General features: G+C 40.7%; 1 long non-coding RNA gene and 1 other non-coding gene across 2 annotated transcripts in view; both read right to left on the bottom strand.

Moving 5' to 3' along the window:
- Positions 1-5072: 5072 nt before the first annotated feature.
- LOC112835407 (U6 spliceosomal RNA) lies at positions 5073-5183 on the bottom strand. Its single transcript, XR_003211215.1, has one exon. It is a non-coding gene; the product is annotated as a U6 spliceosomal RNA (small nuclear RNA).
- Positions 5087-20090, bottom strand: part of LOC141373707 (uncharacterized) — a 23566-nt gene continuing 8562 nt past the window's right edge. The window contains exon 3 of the long non-coding RNA XR_012379963.1: positions 5087-5239. This is a non-coding gene — a long non-coding RNA (uncharacterized lncRNA). The remainder of the gene's footprint in view (positions 5240-20090) is intronic.

Here is a 20090-nt window from a genome sequence, read left to right as displayed (position 1 = left end):
GCCGTGTTTCCGGTAGAAATGCAGCAGCCATATTGATGACCCCTCTTTCTAGTGCAGTCTGCTAAATCAGATACTTAGCACTCAGCCCAGGGGCACCAGGAAAGAGCAAATTTATGGCCAGGTTGCCTTTTCTCCCCAAAAGTCTTCTTTTTAAATAATCCACAGGATGTAACCCTTGGCTCCAGATGGTCTTCCTTCCCTACAGAATTCTGTTGTTCTTCTGAGCAAGAAAGCAGGGGACAACACTGCATATGCCTAAATCTTTAGATTTAAGATGGAAAGGGTGTCATCAGAAATATGGCATGCAAGACAGATGTGACATGAGTTTTGAAAAACAAACACCCGATGAGCACTCATGCATGAAGAATTATGTAAACACAGAATTTCAAATATTCTCAGCCTCATTTAAACAGTCATTGTAACCGCTGGTTTTTAAAACATCTCGGTGGATGAGACATGCAGAATCCTCTCTACTTGGAAAAACTGAGTTTGCAACAGTTCTTTACTGACAAGAGTCTAGAATTTTAACAGTGTCTATATTGGTAGGTCAGCTCTCACTATGGGGTCAGCAAAAGACTTCTGGTATTTTGAATACCTTGGCTTAACGTGGAAGCGAGGGTACATAGACATCTTCTCTGAGGGATTTTGCAGGTATAGCACGTAGAGTCTAGACCCAGTTATGTCCACCAATGGAAATGGGGCTATAGCAGAGGAGTATAATCTTCAGGACATTAATAAAATCAATATTTTATATCAAGAATAATATTTTCCAAGTTATAATAATGTTCTAAGGCATCATTTATTCATTCCTCATGTAATTATTGAGTGACTTCCTATGTCAGGCATGGTCTGGTGAGTGGCATGCAGAGATGAGTAAGACGTGGCCAGCTGCCCTCAAGAAACACAGAATTTTGTGGCAAAAACAGACACCGAGTGAACAAGACCACTGCTATGGTGGAGGCCAGTTGTCTCAGAACTCAGAGAAGAGAGCTCTTTATATGGGAGATTTAGGGAATATATTTATATAATATAAGGAATAAATATTGTATATTCCCTTAGAATTTGATCAGTCAGTGGAAGGAAAGCGAGGTGGCATCCTGAGAAGAGGAGATTCAAGAAGTATTTGGGGATGGAGTAGTTCAGTATAGTTCCAGGCAGAGAAGTCTTAATAAAAGATGGGACCCTGCATGCATAGAAGAAAGGGCAGTGATTGCTGAAGAGGTGTCCCAGAGAAGAATGGGCAAGGTGAGAGCCAGGGAACACGTGAAGAATGCATAAATGTACATCATGCCGATATCCAGAAGCTTGCAGACAGAGAAGAGGGGAGGAAGGCACTTTATGCTGCCCCTTTCTATGTCTTCTGAGCAGACAGCATTGACAACACTGCCATGGGGGAGGGAAATGGTTGGAAGAAGGGATAAAGGTACAGACAGTGACTCTGGGAGTAGCCGACAAAAGCAGCTCCCTTTAATAGAACGTAGCTGAGAAGGCCTGGGTGTTCACCTCATGGTAGACGATAAAATATGAAAGCAGACTGCTCACAGAAAGGCATCAGCCATGTCCATTTTGCTCTACCCAACGGACATGTTTCCACCCCTTTCTTACCAGTAACATTCAACATTGTTGACGGCTCCTTCTTTTTTGAAATACTTCTCACCACTGCAGCCCCCTCCCAGCACACAGTTCCTGGCACACAGCGCCCAGGGATATTTTAAAGGTACAGGAGAAGAAGGAAAACGGGGAGAGAAAGAGAGGAGAGAGAAGGAGAGACAAGAAGCGAGAACCAGACAAATATGTTAGGTCAGATACTAAGTGTGGCTCCAGTCAAATAAAATGAGCGACTAGGTGGCCCTCATGGATCAAAGCTGGAAGGAGGCTAACATCTGTAAAAGGAAGGATGGGGGTGTACAGGGGCAAGAACAAATGTCCCTCACAGATTAGAGGTCCTTCATGATTCATTAGACCAGATTATTCCACGATTTTCCAGAATACCAGGGGAACTGGCTGAAGAATTGACCACGAGTGAGAACGTTGGAGTAAAAGAAAAGAACATCATCGTTTATTTCATCTTCTTTATAGGAAGTTAGCTCATTTTTGTTTTATGCTCCGCAGGGGAGATAATGATAAGCCAGCATCAGTTGACACGGTGAGAGTGCAGAAACAGCACGGATGTTCACGACGGTGAGGCGCGCGGCCCAGAAAAGAGCACAGCACTTTATTTGACTAGAACTCTTCTGATGCCTTGAGTTGCAGAGACAGCTTGAGTGTTACATCCCGCAATGCAATGCTGAACATAGACAGCCTCACCTCTTGGAATGATGCCCTAAGCTTACCTGCCTTCTGATCTGACAGGTTATTAACAATGGAATCCCAAAGACTTCAGCTGGTCTGAAGACAGGAGGAAGGAGCAAGTGGGAGGGAGGAGGGCCAGTTAAAGTCTTTAACTATGTCTAATTTCTGCTTCACCACGAAAACAGCTAAAAAGCCAGAAGTGAATACAGACAGTTGGTAGTAGTTAGCCTAAAGTTTTGGATAGAAGATAAAATATGCAATTTCTCACTTTATCCGTCTTTTCTTCCCGTCATGGACTGGATTCTCTGACATACTTTTATCGCCCGCTTGACGCACCTGTGGGAGAGCCCGCGTTCAGAGTGACAGCTGCGTGGCACGCTGCTGTTGCACTCAGGTCTCTGCGGCAGATGAGTGAGCACTTAGTACTGCTGATACGGCCGCGTCCATTGTCTCCCTCCCGCCCGAGGAAGTCTGGGAATCAGGTAAAGGCTGACGCGTCAGGCAGATGTGTTGCCCAAGATAAAGCTCGCTTCTCTGACGGTCAGATTATTAGATCAGGCTCGTCAGTCCTTTCTGTTGCCACAAGTGGGGAGGATACGTAAGGGAAATCTGGCAATGTTCGTGGAATTTCTTCTGTTTGGACATTTTGGAGCAGGAGGCTCTTGTCATTTTAAGAAGGAAATATCTTCCCGTCAAAAAAAAATAGAAAAGAGAAAATAAAAACTGAATCTTGGAATTAAGCTTATCTTCACAATTTTTGTAAGCCTTTAAACTCTCTGTCACACCACAGTTTACGCCCACTGACATGTCACTGCCCACATTTCTCTGCATTTTTATATTTAAAAACATATTTAAGAACCCACGTCTTACAAAAGTAGCAACTAAAGGATTTTTTTTCTTTAATTCCATACCAGATATAAATAACATTTTATTTTAAGACAAATAAGTAATTTATTTTTTTAATTTTTTTTTGAGATTTTATGTATGTATTTGACAGAGAGAGACACAGCGAGAGAGGGAACACAAGCAGGGGGGAGTGGGAGAGGGAGAAGCAGGCTTCCTGCCGAGCAGGGAGCCCGATGCGGGGCTCGATCCCAGGACCCTGGGATCATGACCTGAACCGAAGGCAGACGCTGAACGACTGAGCCACCCAGGCACCCCAACAAATAAGAAATTTAAATAAACTATTTTAAAAAAGAAACTTAGAATCAACATGTGTAGGTATGCGATAATTTAGGCATAGTTTTGCCTGAGTTTGTATGTACGTGATGTGTATGGGTGTGTGTGTGTGTGAAAGAGAGAGAGAGATGGAGATAGAGATTAGATGAACTTCCACAACTGATCACAAAATCATGCTTAGAGATTAGTTCTTGAAGTAGGTAGTGCTGCACAGAGTAAGATTTTCCAGAATATTTTCTTATTTTAGAAAATTTGTTTTGTTTTCTAAAAAAAAAATCATTCCTTATTAATCTAGGAGAAGTGCTTTTCTTGAAGACATTTTCCTTGCTTATTTATTTATTCATGGAGTCCAGTATTTGAGTTCTTACCAGTTACACATACTTCACTAAGTTCTAGGGATAAAGAGATGCACAAATTATTCTGATCCCTCAGTGTCAGCTGGGGAACAGAGAGCTGAGCCCCAGTGAGGACACCTGCGGGTATTGGGACTACCCAAAGAGAAGAAACCCAGGACATCTGAGGAATAGAAGGTTCATAGAAAAAGGACCTTGAGTTGGTTCTTGAACAATGAAAAGGAGTTTCTGAGGGAAGCAAGAAGAGCAGCATGTTCTATTTAGGAACCCAACATCTGAAAAGGCCAAGAGTGGAGAAAAGCGTGGCGCTCTCTGAGAAGCAAGATTCCAGCCCAAGAAGCATTGGAGAGAATGGCAGACCTGGAGTCTGATGAACGTTAATCCCACGCTGATCAAAATGGTTTGATTAAGTTTCTTATTAAGAAAACAGGTTCAAAAGAAGCAAATGAAAAGCAGAATCTGACCTATAAATACAGAGAACAAGCTGATGGTAGCCAGAGGGAAAGGGGGTGGGGAAATTAGCCAAATGGGTGATGGGGAGTGGGAGGTACAGGATTCCAGTTTTGGAATGGGTCAGTCAGGGGGTAAAGGGTACAGCACAGGGATATAGTCGGTGATGTTGTGGTAGTGTCTTATGGTGACAGGCAGTAGCTGTCCTTGTGGTGACCACAGTGTAAGGCATAGAGACGTCGAATCACCACGCGGTGTGTCTGAAACTAATGCAACACTGTGTGTCAACTGCACTCAAAGAAAAATTTTTTAAAATAATGAATAAATAGAACTGGGTTTATCTGAAATTCGAAAAGAAAGAAAAGAAATTCAGGAGCAATTGAAAAATGAAAAGAATGGGAAAAGATTGAAGGTAAAAAATTTGAAAAAGTCACAGACTTCTAATTCAAAATGGCAATATTCCACCCTCCCCAATTTTGAGAAAATGGCAAAAAATATAAAAACTTACATAAACATATAGGAACATTGGAAATCCTGCAGTGGTTCAGCATAGGATTTGGATTTCTGAAGATATAAATAAAGGGTGATGTATATGGCTAAATACATACCTAAGATCCACTGCCCCATATTTCCGTAATAATAAAGCTCTGATTTGTTTGTGAAGCTATATGACTACCCGTCGTCTGGATACTTGCTTTCCCATTCTCTCATGCTGCTGAGGGTAGGCATGGATACATAAGCAAATGTATCTTTCAAGGTGCTTCTGAAAGAATTCTTGTCTTCTTCTTCTTTTTTTTTTTTAATATGGAACGCTTCACGAATTTGTGTGTCATCCTTGCGCAGGGGCCATGCTAATTAATCTTCTCTGTATAGTTCCGATTTTAATATATGTGTTGCCGAAACGAGCACCAGAATTCTTGTCTTCTTATACATGCATCACCCATGTGGTTGGTGCTTTCTTCCTACTGGAATGAGAACATAATGGTGAACATGCAACAGCCATCTTGCAATCATGAGGAAAGCCAACACAATCCTGGAGATGTTCAGTCTGACATCAGGGAGGTAGTATTTCACCGCCACCAGAAGACACAAACTGTAGAAAAAATTTAACTCATGTTTGATTAAAACCCTCAAGTTATGTTTTCTGTTACTTGAAGACAAAGGTACCCCTCATTCAGATAGCCAGTGAATGGGAACAGAGTAAAGGCTCAATGAGTATGAGAAATGTAATCCCACAAACAAATGAGAGAGTATTTCCATAATGAGCTAATTATAGACACCATGAGAAACAAAAAAATGTCATGCCCACAGCTTCAGCTATCAGCCAAACTGTCACTCGAGCATGTAGGAGTCTAATTAAGCTTTATGTTAAAGCTAAGGGGAGGTCAGGTGCTGGCTGGTAACCCGAAAACAAAAGAAGAAACCCAACATGAGGGAAGGTTTAATAAAGGTAGAGAGAACAGGGTGGGGACAAAGGAGAAAGAAATATATAGCAACAGAAAATATAAAACATAATAAAAGTAAAATCCTATGTTACTTATAATAATTACATTGATCATGCTTAACATATTTAAGTAATATTTCAAAAACATGATTAAATTAAATAAGAAAACTATCAAATTGGTAAGTACAGACATGTGCACACACTCACAGATAAGAATAAATTGTGGCAGACACTGCTAATATTCATTTTCCTCCTTCCTCAGATACACCTATTTGATTCTGTTTGGAGTGGTAATGTGCTCACCCCAAAAGGTCAATTTCCACGGGGCTTCTTATGCATGATAAATAAATTTTTTTAAGTTAAGGGAGTTGTATTGATCTGGGTCTAATCAGGAAAATTTAACACACTTCTCAGAAATCAACATTGTAACCAAAAGAAATAGGGAAAACCATAAAGGCTTGAGTAACCTACTTAACTTTGCTTTAATAAATACATTCACAAAACTATCCATACCAAACTGAAAATACCGATAGTTTTCAAATATTCATGAAATTTCAAATATTCATGACATGAAAAAATTATTAAATTCCAAACAGTGGAAATTAAGTCAATCACATTCATAGTTCATATTCTGTGACTCCTGTGTGGAACACAGAGGAAGTTTTAAAACGCCTTTTGAAACGGTTCTTGGAGTAAAATCAAAATGGAAATCTCCATCTATTTGGAGTTAAATAACAATGATGACAGAATTGATGTTCTGCATTCAAAGCAGGATTCAGAACATTTATAACCTTGAGTGCACTTTTATCTGAAAACAGGAAACATTGAAAGTAAAATGATCAGGCATTTATTCCTGAATTTCTTTCATTAAAAGAACCAAAAATAATGCTATAAAGAAGGGTGGGGTTAGGAAATATTATAATATAAAGTAATGGAAATTTTGAAAACATCACTGTTTATCAAAAACTGGTCTTTGAAGCCAACAATAAAATAAACACTCGTTAATTCTGATTAGAGGAAGGGAGAGAAGGTTAGAATAAACATGAAAAAGTTGAAAAGAAGCCAAAACTAAAGATGCAAAGGAGTTTTTCTCAAAGAAAAAAAAATCCTTTTATTAAAAAATAAAAAAGCAACTTGATTGTTTTCTAGAAGAATATACATTATGAAAATTGCCTCACATTAGAAAACTTGATTAGACCAATTCTCATAAAATCAATTGAAAACATAATTTTCAGTTTTTACAAATTTCCCTTGAAAACTTGACAAATTCCTTTTTTTCCTAGCAAGTCAACCAAACCTTTAAGGAAAAAAATATTTCCTATATTACCTAAAATATTCAATGTCAGATTATTTCACTCTGCTCGGGCTGCCGTAACAGATACCATGGACTGGGTGGTTGGAACAACAGAAGTTTATTTTCTCAGAGTTATGGAGGCTGGGAAGTCAGAGATCAAGGTGCCAACCAATTTGGTTTCTGGTAAAATGCTCTTCCTGGCTTCTCATAACGTTCTCACATGGTCTTTCCCAAGTGCTTGTGCACATGGGGAGAGAGAGAAACAGAGAGACCTCTCCAGTATCTCTTAAGGACACTAATCCAATTGATCAAGGCACCATGTTTATGACCTCTGTCAACCTCCCTTACTTCCTTAAGGGGCCCATCTCCAAATGCAGCCACACTGGGGCATTAGGGCTTCAACATATGAATTTGGGAGAGACACAAATGTTCAGTCTGTAACACATTTAAAGAAAGAGCAAATATTCCCAATTTATTCATGAGATATCTAACTTAGAAATTCAGAAGCAAAAAATCATCCAATTAAATATTAGCAAATTAACTCCAGAATTACAATAAAAGATTGAGGTAGGCAGGATTTATCTCAGGATTGTTCACCATTAAGACATATAGAATTCTAGCCTGTGCTAATATTATGCGTTGTTTTTCCCCAAAATAGAAAGCTTCTCAATCTTTATAGGCAATCACAGAGGTTAAGAGTTTGTAGATAAATGAGGGAAGTAAAGGCTTCCCACCATGTGAGTAGCGCACAGCGCATTTGCCTTTGAGTTTGCAGAGCTGTTTAAGGCCCGTGTCCCAGGTAATTCTTGCTTCACTGCAGACTTTTGTCCCCTCAGTTAAGACATTCATTTCTGCTGACATTACTTATGGGTAAATGCTTTAATCTGTTATCAGCACTTGGCGGATATTGTTCCCCTTAAATGCTTAAATTGCACTTATTCTGTATAAGTGATGGATTTAGAATGTTGGCATCTTAGCAAGTAAGCAAAATTTCTAACAAAAGAAGGCAAAGGCCAGTTAATTGCAGACTATATAACCTAGCAACAACTTACTTTACATGGAGTTGAGATTTCAGAGTTAAAAATGGTACTTAGTATAGTATAGGAAGTGTCATTCTCAAGGTGATTGGAATTTTCTCTATACATACAATATATATATTTTTTTGGTATAAGTCAAAGATCATGATGGATTCCTTGACCCTGAAGGCAAATCCCTGGTCCAGACGTTAGTCATCCTAACTAACCCTGGATCAGGTCAGTGCCCTCTGTATTACTAAACCACCACTCAAGTCCATGGTTTTTATCACAGCTAAATCCTACCTGTTTAGCCCTGCAATTCAACATGTCACTCAACTTCAAAACCAGTGATCCATTTCTGTGACAAATCTTATCTAAATTGACTTAGATTTTGTTCACACCAATGTTATTTTTGTAAAAAATGAGCAATAACTTTAATAATCCACTAATAAAAAATTTAATGTTTATTCTTTTCCCTCCTTTTTCACCCCAAATAGAATAGCTTTGGAAAACCAGAGAAATAGAATGGGGGGGGGGCAAAACCCATTAGTTTTTTTCTAAAAGTCACAAAGGACTTCTGTATTTTATTTGCAAAATTGAAAAAAAAAAAACCATCAACTGGTAGGAAGTTAAACTGAGCTGTGAACAAAGAAGAGGAGGAAGCTTGGAAATGTGAGTGTGCCAGTCATAGTGTCCGAGCGAAAAGGCTTTTAAAAATCTCACTATAGGGCGCCTGGGCGGCTCAGTCGTTACGCGTCTGCCTGCGGCTCAGGTCGTGGTCCCGGGGTCCTGGGATCGAGCCCCGCGTCGGGCTCCCTGCTCCGCGGGAAGCCTGCTTCTCCCTCTGCCACTCCCCCTGCTCGTGCTCTCTCTCAATCTCTCTCTCTCTCTCTCTCACACACAAAAATAAAATCTTTTTTAAAAATCTCACTATAAGGTAAATACATTGAATATAAATTTACAGATTGACTTAAACAAAGGAGGTCTGGAGGACAAGGGCGATAAGTGGTTGAGTTAGTAGGGTGCTGGCTTTGCTGATGCTTGGCTGCGTTCCTCTGCATTCTCTCTTCTGCAGAGCAAGGGCATACAAGCCAGCTCCACCCGCCCCATGATTGCCCTGCTACCAGGAGAGGAGAAGCAAGCAAGTGGACATGTAAGGTCTATTTTCCATATGCTAACCGTGAGTTATATCATCCCTTCCTTAAAGGTATCTACTGAGGTAAAGAGGGTCATTTCACTCTTCATGCAAAGAAGCTGAGATTTAACTGAGGTCAGTAGGTTCCCAAAGTTCACACCAGATGAAGCCAGGATTTTAATTAAGCCTTTCTCGGTAGCCCCTACCTTCCCCCAAAGGGACCCAGGAATTAAGAGTTATAACTTGGGGAAAAGACTTCATCTTCAAATAAAGGTTGGAAATTCTGGGATAAACAAAGCTTTACAAAGATCCATTCACAAAGGCTTTCAAACCTGTAAGGTGACAGTGTGCTCTGTGGATCCCCAGGAGGCAGCTCACGTGTTTGGCATTTCTTATGCTTACAGAATTTGGGGCTTTTTCACAGGTTGAGCTGTTTAGGAAATATGCTTTTCAAAGTACTGAACTCTACCAAGCTGTGCCTTGAAAGAGATGATAGGTTTTGATGGCTTGAGGAAGAAAACAAAACAAAACAAAAACATTATGGACGCCTGTAATGAAGACTGAAGTATTTATTGTGTGAGATGACAGAGATTTGCTAGGGACGATTTAAAAAGAAATGTTGTAGAATATGTCTAGAGTAGCATTTTAAATACTACAACTTAATGTAGAAAATCTGATGATTAGAGAAGACCATGGCGGGGCATTGAACTAGAAGAATGTATCAGCTATGTATCATTTGCTGGTTAGAAAGAAGATAAAATATGTGCTCACTGACAAAAGACCCAGACTCGAGGTTCAACAGACTCATTCATCTGTCTGTGAATTCATTCACTCAATCCATCTTTCTCAGGAGCCCCCTCTGCTTTTGGCGTCTTGCTCTAGGAAATTAGGGTGGAACACTGAACAAGGCAGACACGAACCTGTTCTCGCCATATGCACAGTCTACCAGGGAAGAGCAACACTTCACAAACCGTTGCAAGTGTATAGAGTGTGTAACTGAAACTGTTACGGGTGTTCTGGGAAAATATTACTGTCAGACTTAACCTTGTTAAGGACTCAAAGAATCTCAACTTTGTAACTTAACTTGTATGACTGGGGGTGAATTATTTACATTTTCTGATGTTTAATTTCCTTATCGGTTAGTGAGATTAACATCTTACACTGTCCTTATGAGACATACATCACATATCACGTGAAATCACCTAACAGTACCTGACACATGATAATACTAATAACTGACATTTATGAAAGGAGCATTATATGCCTGGCATAATTTTACGTGCATTGAATCATTTAATCCTCAAAACCACCGGTGAGTTTGGGTTAGATGTTATCCTTTTTCCTCCCTCTAAATCTATAAATTCATAGATGAGTAACCTGAGGCATGGAGAGCTAGAGGGTTTGACCCAAGTTTTCAGATTTAGAAAGCGAAGGATCCGAGCATCACAGACAGGCAGCCTGTCCCCTCATCTAAGCTCCTGACCTACTCTGCATCACCACCAGCCGTTTAAGCCTGGGGAAAGCAGAGGAGCGTGACCCAAGAGGCTGGAAACTCAGTGCCGGTCAAGTTCAACATGGAGTCCTCAGGGGGTCCAGGCGTCTGCTAGCAAACAGGGCAGTGATTTGGTTGCCTGTCTTTTCAAAAGATACTCTGATATTGAACTTTTGAGTCTTGATCCCCTAATTACTGGAAGCTGAGAAAATAAGTTTATGAGTTTATCTGTTTTAGTGTTTGTTTGGTATTTGTTGTCACACGGGCTCTAACTGCAGAAATAAGAATCTGTGCGCGTTGTACACATCTTTTAGTTTGGGGAGTGATACTCAAGACGGTGTTGAAATAATACAAAGGCAAATATTGCAGCCCGAGGTGTTGTTTGTAACATATGGAGAGGGGGTTCCTTGCCAGTCTTCCATTTGTGAGCGGGGAGAGGGATCCTGGCAACTTCCATGCTTAAGAATGCATATCTTGGCTAGCAGATGTGAAAACTTGAATGGGAAGAGTAGGCGCTTATACATGGCACCTTCATTTGGTGGAATGACTGGACCCACAGGACTTAGACCAGTGTGTGGGCACAGATGAAATAGTCTGAGAAGTGAGCCCCTCTGACCTGTCTCTACAGTGGGCTTTGCTAAAGGGATGGAAATGATCTCTATCTGTGCTGACTAATGGTGTAGCCGCTCATCAGATGTGGCTACTGAGCATTTAAAGTATGGTCAGTGTGACTAAGGAACTGTTTATTTAGATTTTATTTAAGTTTCTGAGTTTAACTTTAAATAGACATGGTGGCAAGTGCCTACCACATTTGCAGCACAGGTCTGGACCAGCAGTTCTCACAGTTTCAAACTTCTCCTGCTGAGCGCTAAGGAAAGAGAAAGGGATGAGGAAGAACACCCCAGCCCTGAGAGCTGGAACCCACTATCTGGCCTGTCAAGTAAGAGCAAACCCAAAGTTCTTAGACTCACTTAGTTCCTAGTGCCCTTAGTGTCCCAGTTGGTTTTTTTCCATTGTGTCCCTAAGCCGAGGGAAGTACCCAACCGTTGCATGCCTTACACTGTTGGGTACAAACAATATGGTGGCGCTTATGGGATACCCAGTGGATGTCACTGTGCTTTCCTCAAAAGTTTAAACTACTCCAGGGTGCCCTTAAAAATGTGCTGTGGCGCCTCAGAGCATCTCTGCACACTGTTTGGGAACCATGAGGTTGGGTCATGGGGTTCCCTACTGAATGCCAACACTTTCACAGAATACCAACATCAGATGCCATCACTCCATGACCATGTTGGAACAAAACTAAAACAAGGACACCATGGTCCCACAAAAGTGACTGAACATGTCTTATCCTGGCCAGTGTGAGCACAATTGCCAATCACACCTCAAGCCCCACTGCACTGCTCTTCTTCTACTGTAACAAGTGTTAAGATGTTCAGTCATCAGATCACCTCTGCTTGCTGGCAGCGTCCAATCCAAAATTAATTTTCTTACATTCCCCCCAAAATCAAAAGCCCAAACTGTATGACAAGCCCACTTAACACTCTTACTGAGCCCCCTCGTGACTGCCCATGGCGTGCATCTTCCCACCTGTAGCAACATAACACACCTCATCTTCTTTGGTTTTCTTTTGGTTTCTCTGGTTTGTGTTCCTGGTACTCTGTGGGCACTGGGATCTATCAGCATGGATTCTAACACTTCATATGGCAGTTTATAAAGAAGATCCTTATGTTGTGCTAATGGGATGATGTCTCCCTTTGTTACTTCCTTTTTGGAGAGATATGTATCGTTGTGGAAATCAAAAACCATTGCTTCAGCTTTTCGCAATAGCCGAGAATAATGCTAAGTTGGAAATAATAATTCTCACCAGTTGTTCTGTGACCTAACAAATACTTTCTTTAATAAAACTGTAGTTTGATTACCTCCTTCTTTGGGTTCCTACAAGAGACTGAATACACAAACAGACAATTGTCAGACCATGAATAAAAATGGAATCTGTCCCCCCGTTTGCCGTGCCAGGAAAAGAGCCCATCGTTCACAACAACCATTCCGGGAAGCCAGTCTATGGGGCAGAAGTCAGAATGGGAGGGAGGAAGACCATTTAGCAATGGATCCAGGAGGCCAGATAGTAATCTCTCTAACAGTCAGCCTAAAACAGACAGGATTTTTTTTTTTAAGATTTTATTTATTTATTTGACAGAGAGAGACACAGCGAGAGAGGGAACACAGGCAGGGGGAGTGGGAGAGGGAGAAGCAGGCTTCCCGCGGAGTAGGGAGCCCGATGCGGGGCTCGATCCCAGGACCCTGGGACCATGACCTGAGCCGAAGGCAGACACTTAGCGACTGAGCCGCCCAGGCGCCCCAACAGACAGGAATTTATTAATAACTGACAGCTTCCCTAATTTTTGTCCTTCCCTCCAACTGAGGAACAACCAGAGAAAATGTTAGGCAATCACATAAGATGCCCCACATCTGGTGGGCCCACCTGGTGTTCCTGCCCTCTCACAGCCTCCGCTCAGGGCACACGCCCTTTCCTCCACCACACAGCTGACCCTCTCTTCTGAGTCTCTGCTGCCACACAAGCAATGGTACCCGACTCCCCACAATACTAAGTAGTTTTGTCTGCTTTCATTTCATTGGTCTTCTTTAATTTCCACACCTGTATTTGAAATCCAACTGTGTATTTCAAAACTACCTTCCAGCAAGTTTACACCAACTTATATAGTCATTAATGTGCTTGAGATTCTGTTTCCCTGCTTTTCCCTCACTAAATACTAGGATTTATCAATTTTTAAAATCTTGCTAATCTATTACTAGGCACCGGCATATTATGCTTTCATGTGAATTAATTTGATTTCACAGAAGTTGAGCATCTTTTCACATATTTATGGGCCGTTTGTATTCCCTTCTTTGCAAACCATTTATTCTTGTTTTGTGTCAATTTTGGGGGGAAGACAAGGACTTTCAAACCAAGTTCCAAACCAATAACTACCTATAATATCTACTAGATTCTTACTTATAATTTTCTACTGGATGGCCCGGTAAAAATCCAGCTGAGAGTGTTGTTTTTAGAGAGCTATGTTTAGAGCAGGGAATTCTCATCAAGAAATTCAGTAATACTAGATTTAGGAAGTGAAAACTGTGTCCATAAAAGAGACCTGAATTCCAATCTCAGGGAGAATGGGAATGCTGGGTCTCAAGAGACCCAGGGAACCCTTTGGAGCTGTAAGCAAAGACACGTGCACTCTCTGTGCATGGCCCTGGTTCGGAACTTGTGCCAGGTGGGGCTCTCCTGAATGTCAGGCTCAAGTCAGTGGAGCTCAGAATTGTCTCCTCGCCTAGCAGCGATGTCCTACAGCCTCTGAAGATAAGAAGCAAGGCTCAGACGTTGTTCGAGGGATGGTTATCCATCTGCCGTACCCTGATTCATTATTCAAGAAGACAGGATGGAGCAAATGCAACAAGGAATTAATGTGAGGGTGATTTAACTCAGGAAATTGTGGAGACTATAAAAGGATGTGACTTGAATTCACACGCTGTAGAATGAGATGCATTTTAGTTGTTAGTCAAATTATGACATCATGGAGTGGATTGTAATTTCACTTCATGCTTTCAACCTGCTAAATAAAAGTTCTCTTCTTCCAGATGCTGCTGGTCTTCTGTGAGCTGCATCATTTTTACCTATGTGCACTAGATGTGTCTTAGGACCACCGATGGGATTCTAGATACTAGTAAAATTTTAAACCACCAACACAAAATGTCAGCTGTTATGTTTTTTATCTTATTTAAAGGAATAACTCACTCCCTTTTTTGCTTCCCCTTCTTCCCCTTAGAGGAGACTCTCAGGCCTATTCAAAGCCACATTTTTCTATACATTATGGATATATTCTAGGTCTTCTTTCTATGAGACCAGACCCCTTTTCACAAATAGAAAGTCATAGTGAAACTGTTGCCTGAAACAAACAAATGGAACAGTAAACCCAGCTTGCTAAAATGTATAAAACCCCACCTCAATGGGCATCAGGGAAGGGAGTATATGCCTCATGCACACATGATTATAAAGAAAAGGAAAGTGATGTTTTTGTGCCTCAGATTCAAACTCATTGGCTCCATCCTGCCAAGGAAGTGAATTGAACAAATCAACAAATTCTGAGTAGAACTGATGAAATTGGCATCATAATTATGGCATAGTATGTTACAAAGGCTTACAAGTGCTGGGGTCTCACAACAGATCTCTCAACAGGACCCTGGATCCTGTCTTTGCTATTGTTCTTTCTGGACACAGGAGTCCTGCTGAACCCCATCAAAAAGGTAGACAATTCAGCTAAGGCTACTAAGAAGTTAACTGTCATTTCCATTAAGACATAACTAGATTAATTCACAAATATATCATTTTCCACATTACAATCACGTAAACCATGAAAACAAAAGAAATAAGTGCTTAGTTAAAATACACATGTATATTCATTCAGTGTTTTTTGACTGAATCCTCCAGAGATTCATCCACTGTCTTTGAGGCACGGAGTTTGCATTTAGGGCTCTCCTCTGGCTGAAAGATGTTGAGAAACTCAAACTGTCCTTTGGGGACTTTGGGGCCACATTTCTGAAGAGATTTGGAGGAGGGTAAGCTTTTCTAGTTAAGGACAATAGGAATTTATGCGCAGCTAGAGAACTCTGAATCCACAGATTTAAAGCCAGGCTGTTGGGAAGAAAGCTTTATTGGGAGGGAGGGGGTTGTGGACCACAAGCCAGTTTCCTCCAGGGGCACATCCACCAGGTGCTTTTCCCTGCACTCAGAGCTGCATTTGATGTGGCTGTAATGAAGAGCAAATGAAATCTCATTGAAAGTGATCTTTGCAGCAGTACTCTGACATTTTTAGATGCAATGCGCTGAAGAAGATACGCTCTTCCTTCTATTTTTTGCAACAATAGCCCCACTTTCTATTTGCAATTGACTTTGCGCAAATAAATGTTTCCTAAATTTAGAAATTTTAACTTTGCTGAAATGTTCTGAAAAGGCTTAAAGAATCTCACGGCCGTCATTGGAAATTCTTTCAAAGGACATAACGGATAGTTAAGAATGCCATTCTCTCAATATTCTGGAAATGTCCCATGGATCCAAGTAGGGCAAGAGGCTTCGTCTGGTCTCAGAAGAGAAGATGGGTCAAAATAAATGTTATTTGTACTTAAGTTATTTATTTGGGAGGAGAGAACCTAGATAAAACACAAACAAAGTAAACTATTTGAAAGAACTCTTCTAACACTGTTACTGAAACAGACTGGTTGAAGAAAAATCCCACACGCTGCCCAAAATAAGCCAAAAAATGATTCAGCAACTTTGATGCCAAGACTGTAAATGACTTCACATAATTTAATGAAATTTAAATACAATAAAAGGGTAAAGCTTTGTTACTCAAATGCCTGTTTGAACATTTTGAGCTACTGAGTGAGAAAAAAAAATTCACAATGACCTTGCTTAGTTAAAAAGAGTTTCCTATTAAATTAATTGGTGACTTATTTGCATTGTTAACACAAATCCAACTTCGGAAAGTATCTGGCATTTTAATGCTTTCCTCAGTGACTGTAAAGAACAACTTTATATATTCAACAAATTACTGATTCTCCCTAATCTGAATATCATCTTCTATTTTCATCTCCCCTTTTCCTTTCTCATAAGGTTGAGACTGAGGTAAACAATGAGTTGCGTTCTTTTAACATAGCGATAGACAGACCCCAGCGACATGACTTTCCTCCATTAAGCGTCACAGCTGGCGGCTGTCATAAGGAGGGGGACTGAGGAGAAGGAAGAAGAGGTGGATGAGCTTTTCCGTATAAAGGTGTTATTTAAAAATATTTATTTCCCTAACAGTTTACTTAAAAACTATCATGTGTTTATTGTTTACAAAATAAAATGCAGATATGCAAAGGGAATAAAAGCAGGGGAAGGAAGACAAAGCCACCCATCAACCACCCGCCCACAGAAAACCACTTCTATATTTGAAAATCATAATAATAAAAAAATCTCTCCATCCTGCTTAATGACTTTTCTTTCTATTGAACAGCACGAGGTGCCTGTCTTGCCAAGTCAGAAAATTTATTTCTATTCCTACACTTTAATGGGCATATTGTCCAACAGTTCCATGGTCTCTTTGACTATCCATCTACTATTGAACACATAGATCATTCCCATTTTTGTCTATCCTAAAAAGACTGTAATGCTTTCTTTGTAGTTGTTTCCTTGTATGAACACGTTCAGTTACTTTCTTGGGATCATTTCCTAAAAGCAGAATTGCTGAGTTAAAGGGTAGAGGCTTTTGATACATATTAACAAATTGCTTTCAGAAAGTTTGTTCAAACTTACATGCCTACCAGGAGTCTAAAAGTTCCCTCGCTGACATTATTATTAGTATTCTTATTAATCTTCCTCATTTTGTGGGAAAAAGGTATTCCTTACATTTAGTTTTCATTTCTCAAAGGTAAGCTGGAACTACTGTACATGCTTATTAGCCACTGTGTGGAAAAGAACCTATAGCATATATTTCGGTGACTGTCCTCTAACAGTAGCCAAAAATCTGTAACATGCTGAGGATCTGTTCCCCACCAACGAGTGAGAGAATGAAGAAGCTACACTTTTATTAGGCAACAAAATGGTGCTAAAATAAATATTTCACTTTGGTAACAAAATCACAGACATTCTTACACATGCTGAGCAGTTTAAAGAATATATGAGCAGATAAGCAAAATACGATTATTCTTCCTATTAAATGGATTGATAAATGGAAAGCTAGTGAAATACTGGCCAATGAACAAAAACCCACCAACGAGTACTGCTGAAAGATCGGATCGTTAAAGCCTAGTAATATTTCTAGGGGTATCCACTGGGCATTCGGAGAAGCTTAATTATGCTCAGCACCTGCTTTCAGAGTTTTTAACCAATTCTTAACCAACTGATGGAAAGTAGCAGATTGAGGTCAAAGTCTCCTATCAGGGGCACCTGGGTGGCTCAGTCAGTTAAGCATCTGACTTCAGCTCAGGTCATGATCCCAGGGTCCCGGGATGGAGCCCCGAGTCAGCTCCCCAGTCAGCGGTCAGTCTGTTTGTCCCTCTCCCTCTGCCTGCCCTCCCCCCCCGGCCACTGACGTGTGTGCACGTGTGCTTTCTCTCTCTGTCTCTCTGTCTCAAATAAATAAGTAAAATCTTAAAAAAACAAACAAAAAAAAGGGCTCCCATCGGCTATGCCATGGAAACTGCAGTAAAGGTGCAGCACACAGGACATAGTGACCAACATGCCACCACCACAAGGAAATCTCCTGGAGAGCAGGGGGCTGGCTGAGGAAGTTCTCACACCATCAGCTGCTGAGAAGTGAGCCTCAGACCCCTCATGAGAGAGGGGGCCAGGGCCTCCCCAACTGGAATGAAATCAGATAAATGGAAAGAATAGAACAGACTACATCCACTGTCTCAATGAAAATAGGGATGAAATAAAGCCGTAATCGTTTTTTTAAAGTTGGTTTAAGTAGTGATAACTTTGTCCTGTAGAATTTTTTATGTAGCTGGAAAATATTCAACCAGAAAAAATAAGCATGTTCCCTTCTAAGCATCTCACAGCAGATATTTGTGTTTGGCATCCTTGTATTAAATGAAATTATAAGAACCAAAATGTAAAAGTAAGATGACAAATGAAAATAAATATGTGCCTTGGAATAAAATTCCGGGGCAGAGTCCCACAGGATGATTATAAAAGGCCCAGGTCTGCTTTGTTTGCGAGTTGGTTGGTTTGCCTCGGTTGACACTGTCAGCAGCACAGGGATTCAGGAGGGCTTTTCATCATCTCTGGATTCCCCCGGGATATCCAGATGGAAGGTTTTTCATATCAAGAAGCTTTAAAAACGTTAAGCTTGAGTGAAGCTACATCTGATTATTTGATGGCCTAGTATACTATCTATGGACTTTAAAAAAGAATAATAGGTTATAATTTTATAGCACTGTAATTACAGACCACTTCCACACACATTAACTGTCAATGGGTATTTGATCATTTTTGGGTTGGAGAAACTGAGGCAGGGCATTGCTACAGGATTCAGCAGAGCCTTGGTCTTTTGACAGACCTGGGATTCAAATTTAGATATTTTGATTCCCTCAGTGCAATTTTATTTTCATTACATCTTAGCCAATTCACACTCAAGTTGAAATAAGTTGTATAGTAAATTCCCATTTTTTTCTTACCCTTGCCTCCGACCCACAGCATTTTAGAAATCTATCATGTAAGTGTTTGCTGAACATCGCAATTTTCTGACTACTTAAAAGGCAAGAGTTTGCCTTTACCTAACCCCAGTTATTTGGAGGCAAAAGAATGGAATTTGACCTTCAGGAATGTTCTAAGATGCCAAGCAGAAAAGCCTCAAACTGCTAACTTCCCTTCACCACTTGTTTCAGCATCCTCCTCAGAGGTAGAGGTGAAATTAATGTAACTGTTGGCTATATTAGGTGGCTAATGGAAGAAATCAATTCCAAAAATAAGGTTTACCTTATTGATTAATTCCAAAGATAAGAGCATAGTCTTTTATGACTGATATTAGCTAGTTGCAACGTGACACTTTGTAAATTACACAAATCACATTGGATTGAACTAAAATGAAATTCCTATCTTCTAGCACTCCAGTAAAATGTAAGGATAGCCAGATTTGAAGGAGAGATTTTTGTTCTGGTTTAGCAGAAAAAGGACTCCATTTTCACTTTAATAGCTAACTCCTGGGACTTTTGCAAGAAAGCAATAATTACTATATATATGAATGAATCTGAGGCAAACTATTTTTAACTAATTAAGACATTTGATGGATGATGAATAGAGGGGGATCTTTGCAGTGTCTTAAGCAGGTGGGGAAAGATCATGAGTTTAATTTTAGGGTTACTCTGAGGGAGATGCTTCTAAAACATTCGTGGAGAATGCCACCCATGTATTGAAGATACAAACTTGGCACTTAGAATAAGAATCTCAGCAAGAGAATAAAGTAGGGACTGTTCTGAGTATCAGTAATTGAGGCTGCAGGTAGGTATAGGTGAGATTGCCCTGGAAGAGAGTGAAATAAGAAGAAAGGGTGGCTTAGTACTAAACCCAGAGAAACCCCAGTGCTTAGGGAACAGGCAGAAGACGACCTGGTACTGGAGGAGGAGGGAGACTGGTAACAGAGCAGACAGAACGGGGTCAGAAATGCCCCAGGGAGAGCACCCCAGGAGGTGGGAGTGTCAGCAGTGCTGGGTGTTACTGAAAAGCTGAGTCAGCAGTGAGTGAAAGTCGCTCCTGGCCTTATGGAACTTGGTGTTCTGGGTCCCCTGGAAGTGTCAGACTCCACTGAGTAACGGTGCAGAGCCCAAGGGATGGCACTGAAGAGTGAGGGGGAGGGAGGCAAGGAGCGGCTGCACCCTCCCCTTCAGGGT

The sequence above is a fragment of the Callorhinus ursinus genome, unplaced genomic scaffold, assembly GCF_003265705.2.
Source record: "Callorhinus ursinus isolate GAN/ISIS: 27379988/994484 unplaced genomic scaffold, GSC_fseal_2.0 scaffold11, whole genome shotgun sequence".
NCBI classification, from domain to species: Eukaryota; Metazoa; Chordata; class Mammalia; order Carnivora; family Otariidae; genus Callorhinus; species Callorhinus ursinus.
Note: the sequence above shows the minus strand (reverse complement) of the source record. Positions and strands in the feature narration are given on the sequence as shown.